The following is a 5,057-nucleotide window of genomic DNA, read 5'->3' as shown; positions in this document are numbered from 1 at the left end:
TGTCCACCTGTGTGTGTGTGCCCCCTGGGTGAGTGAGTGTGCGTGTCCCCCTGTGTGTGTGTGTGTGTGAGAGTGTATCCCCCTGCGTGTGTGTGTGTGGTGTGAGTGTGTGTGTGTCCCCGTGTGTGTGTCCCCCCCTGTTTGAGAGAGTGTGTCCCCCTGTGTGTGTGTGTGTGCTCCCCTTGTGTGTGTCTTCCCTCTTGTGTGTGTGTGTGTGTGTGTCTCCCCCTGTGTGTGTGTGTGAGAGAGAGTCTCCCCCTGTGTGTGTGTGTGAGAGAGTGTCCCCCTGTGTGAGTGTGTCCCCCTGTGTGGTGTGTCCCCCCTGTGTGTGTGTGTGTGTCCCCCTGTGTGTGTGTTCCCGTGTGAGTGTATGTCCCCCCGTGTGAGTGTGTGTGCTCCCCTGTGTGAGTGTGCGTGTCCCCCTGTGTGTGGTGTGAGTGTGTGTGTCCCCCTGTGTATGTGTCTCCCCCTGTGTGTGTATGTTTCTTCCCCTGTGTGTGTGTGTGTCTCCCCCTGTGTGTGTGTGAGTGTGTGTTTCTTCCCCTGTGTGTCTCTCCCCCTGTGTGTGTGTGTGTGTGTGTCTCTCCCCCTGTGTGTGAGTGTGACCCCCTGTGTGTGTGTCCCCCTGTGTGCGTCAGTGTGTCCCTGTGTGTGTGTGAGTGGTTCCCCCTGTGTGTGTGTCCCCCTGTGTGTGTGTCCCCCTGTGTGTGTGTGTCCCTGTGTGTGTGTGTCCCTGTGTGTGCGTTCTTCCTCCAGTTTCCCCCTGTGTGCTCCCCCCGTGTCTCCCTGTGCAGGTGTGGCGCCCAAGGGGGCCCCATGAGCTTCTATTGCCTGGGGGCCCCATTAGTTGTCAGTCCGCCCCTGGTCACAGAGGACCTTTTTGGCATTAAAAGGTCAGGAGTGTGCCTTTTTTAGTCACCAAGGACCATTTTGGGCATTTAATCACTTCAGCGCAGGACCACTTGGCTGGCCAAAGACCAGAGCACTTTTTGCGATTCGGCACTGCGTCGCTTTAACCACTTGCCGACCATTGCACTCTGATGTACGTCCCTACTTTGGGAACAAACAGAGGCATCTTTAGGGGGTGGCCGTAGTCTGGGACCAGTAGCCCAGAGTCTCGGTCCAGAATGCAAGGAACAGGGGCAGACTGAGCCATGGTTGGCTCCAGCTCCAGCTTTAGCTCTGCCCCGCTTCCAGCCGACTTTACTCTTGGTCACTGATTGCTTTAGCCGCCTGGCAGCTAGCAACCATTACCGTCACTGCCCACTGTGCCCACACTGCCCAACATTCAAAGCAGAGGAGGATTGCACTTCCTCCTCCTCCGCGCTAGAGCTCGTGGGGCCTGGCCTACGACTTCTGGTCTGGATTGTCCCGCAGCTGTTATGGTAGCGTGGAGTGTAGAGCCCAGGAGGGAGAGAAAGGGATGACGCCGCCACCCTGAGCAGCATTCGCAGTGGCTCCCTTAGCCTACACTCCTCCAATCTTAGTCCTCTTCCAGCTCGCTGTGCTGGAGCAGGAAGAAGGCAGAAATGACAATGCGGCGGCCGTACCACATCAATACCCACTTGGGCGGGCAGCTCTGCTCTTCTCCTCTGGCTGCCTTGCACACCAGCACCACGGATGAGCTGCTGCTGTAGTACCTGAACACATGAAGTCTATCTCCTCCTGGTCAGGTAGGTCAATCAGAGTTTGTCAGGTACCAGGTCAGTGTGTGTCAGGTAGGTCAGTGTATGTATGTCAGGTAGGTCAGTGTAGGTCAGAGTGTGTTGCGTACGTCAGTGTGGGTCAGGTAGGTCAGTGTATGTATGTCAGGTAGGTCAGCGTGTGTCGGGTAGGTCAGTGTGGGTCACGTAGGTCATCCTTTTTTCCCCACAAATAGAGAGTTTTTTTTTTTAAGGTATTTGATTGCCTCTGCAATTTTTTTTTTTTTTTGCGATATAAACGGAAAAATCTAAAAGATTGAAAGAAAATTATATTTTCTGCTTTTTGTTATAAGAAAAATCCAATAAAATCAATTTTATTCATACTTTTAGGTCAAAATGTATTCAGCCACATGTCTTTGGTAATGTTAATAAGTGTATATTTATTGGTTTGCGCAAATGTTATAGCGTCTGAAAACGATGGTACATTTTCTGGAATTTACGCATCTTTTAGTTTATGACTGCCTATCTCATTTCTTGAGGTGCTAATATGGCATAGTTGACTTCTTTTTTTCCCTTGTTTCCCAAGGTGACCATCTTGGTGTTTGTCAAGAGGGTTGAGGGTGCCAAAAGTGAGTGCCTATGGCAACATCACCCTGAAAGCATCTGATACTAAGCAGGGACGGGCCTGGTTAGTACCTAGATGGGAGACCGCCTGGGAATACCCTCTTGAGAAATGCCAAGATGGTCACCTTGGGGAACCACAAAAAAAGGCGGTCTCCCATCCAGGTACTAAGCAGGCCCATCTCTGCTTAGCCTTCAAGACCAGATGAGATCGGGTGCTTTCAGAGTGGAATGGCCATAGGCAATCTCTTCTGGCACCCAAAACCCTCTTGAGAAATGCCAAGAAGGTCATCTTGGGAAACCAGAAATAAAAAACAGGTCAACTAATGCAGGTACTAAGCAGGCCCGACTCTGCTTAGCCACCAAGATCAGGTGCTTTCAGGGTGATGTGGCTGTAGGCAATCTCTTTGGGCACACTCCACCCTCTTGACAAACGCCAAGATGGTCATCTTGGGAAACAAGGGAAAAAAAAACAAGTTAACGGCAAAAAAAAAAAAAAAAGATGCCTATGGCACATGCTATTCTCAGGCGCTCTCCCATCCAGGTACTGACCAGGCCTGACCCTGTTTAGCCTCCGAGATCAGACGAGATTAGGGCTTTGAGGGTGATGTGGCCATAGGCAATCTCTTTGGACACCGTCAACCCTCTTGACAAACGTCAAGATGGTCAACTTGGGAAACAAGGGAAAAAACAAGTCGACGCAAAAAAAAAGAGAAGAAGACTGCAGCTCCTGGTATTCCCAGGCGGTCTAATCAGATGCTAATCAGGCCCGACTCTGCTTAGCCTCCAAGATAAGACAAGATTTTGAGCTTTCAGGGTGATGAGGCCATAGACAATCTCTTTGGGCACCCTAAACCTCCTTCACAAATGCCAAGATAGTCACCATGGAAAACAAGGAAAAATAAGTCAACGCCGAAAAAAATAAAAGAAGCCTATGCTACCTGGTATTCCCAGGCAGTCTCCCATCCAGGTACTAACCAGGCCTGAGCCTGCTTAGCCTCCGAAAAAAGAAGCCTACATCACCTTGTATTCCCAGGCGGTCTCCCATTCAGGTACTAACCAGGCCCTACCCTGCCCATAGGCAATCTCTTTGGGCACCCTCATCCCTCTTGACAAATGCAAAGATAGTCACAAGGCCCGACCCTGCTTAGCCTCCGAGATCAGACGAGATCGGGCGCTTTCACTGTGATATGGCCGTAGGCAATCTCTTTCGGCGCCCTCAACCGTCTTGACAAATGCCAAGATAATCACCTTGGGAGACAAGGGAGAAAACAAGTCAACGCCAAAAAAATAAAAGAAAAAAAGAAGCCCGTGGCACTGGGTATTCCCAGGAGGTCTCCCATTTGTTACTAACCAGGCCAGATGCTGCTCAACCTCTGGGATCAGACAAGATCAGGCGCTTTCAGGGTGATGTGGCCATAGGCAATCTCTTTCGGCACCCTCAACCCTCTTGACAAACGCCAAGATGATCACCTTGGGAAACAAGGGAAAAAAAACAAGTCAACAACAAAAAAAAAAAGAAACCTACAGCACTTGGTATTCCCAGGGGGTCTCCCATCCAGGTTTTAACCAGGCCCAACTCTGCTAAGCCTCCAAGATCAGATGAGATTGGTTGCTTTCAGGGAGATGTGGCCATAGGCAATCGCTTTGTGGACTCTCAACCCTCTTGAAAAATCCCAAGATGGTCACCTTGGTAAACAAGGGAAAAAAAAGAAGAAGTCAACAACAAAAAAAAAAGAAACCTACAGTACTTGGTATTCCTAGGGGGTCTCCCATCCAGGTTCTAACCAGGCCCAACCCTGCTAAGCATCCGAGATCAGATGAGATCAGTTGCTTTCAGGGAGATGTGGCTGTAAGCAATCGCTTTGGGCACCCTGAACCCTCTTGAAAAAAAAGCCAAAAAAAGAAAAAAAGAGAAGCCTATGGCACCTGGTATTCCCAGGCAGTCTCTCATCCAGGTACTAACCAGGCCTGACCGTGCTTAGCCTCTGAGATTAGTCACTTTCAGGGTGATGTGGCCATAGGCATTTTCTTCGGACACCCTCAACCATCTTGACAAACGCCAATATAGTCACCTTGGGAAACAAGGGAAAAAAACAAGTAAACGCAAAAAAAATAAATAAGCCTACGGCACCTGGCCATCCAGGTAATAACCAGGCTCAGCCCCTGCTTAGCCTCCGAGGTGAGACAAGATGGGGCGCTTTCAAGGTGATGTGGCCTTAGCCAATCTTTTTGGGCACCTTCAACCCCCTTGACAAATGCCAAAATGCACTTTGGGAAACAAGGGAAAAAACAAGTCAACGCCCCAAATGAAAAAAAAAAGGAAGCCTACAGCACCTTGTATTCCTAGGCGGTCTCCCATCCAGGTACTTACCAGGCCCGACCCTACCCATGGGCAATCTCTATGGGCACCCTCATCCCTCTTGACAAACGCAAAGATGGTCACTAGGCCCGACCATGCTTAGCCTCTGAGATCAGATGAGATTGGGCGCTTTCACGGTGATATGGCTGTAGGCAATCCCTTTGGGTATCCTCAACCCTTTTTGACAAATGCCAAGATGGTCACCTTGAGAAACAAGGGAAAAAAACCCATCCAGGTACTAACCAGGCCCGACCCTGCATAACCTCCGAGATCGGACAAGATAGGGTGCTTTCAGGGTGATGTGCCCATAGGCAATTGCTTTGGGCACCCTCAACTCTCTTGACAAACACCAAGATTGTCACCTTGGTAAACAAGAGAAAAAAACAAGTCAACACCAAAAAAAAAAAAACATTTACGGCACCTGGTATTCC

The 5,057-nt window shown here is 49.9% G+C and overlaps 2 pseudogenes; both read right to left on the bottom strand.

Moving 5' to 3' along the window:
• Positions 1–3,785: 3,785 nt before the first annotated feature.
• Positions 3,786–3,904, bottom strand: LOC143931813 (5S ribosomal RNA; annotated as a pseudogene).
• Positions 3,905–4,003: 99 nt separating this feature from the next.
• On the bottom strand, positions 4,004–4,122 carry LOC143931607 (5S ribosomal RNA; annotated as a pseudogene).
• Between the last annotated feature and the right edge of the window lie 935 nt (positions 4,123–5,057).

The sequence above is a fragment of the Lithobates pipiens genome, unplaced genomic scaffold (assembly GCF_037356315.1).
Source record: "Lithobates pipiens isolate NorthernLeopardFrog02 unplaced genomic scaffold, aLitPip1_a1.2 Scaffold_25, whole genome shotgun sequence".
Lineage (NCBI taxonomy): Eukaryota > Metazoa > Chordata > Amphibia > Anura > Ranidae > Lithobates > Lithobates pipiens.
The sequence above is the reverse complement of the archived record's forward strand: the minus strand, read 5'-3'. Positions and strand labels throughout refer to the sequence as shown.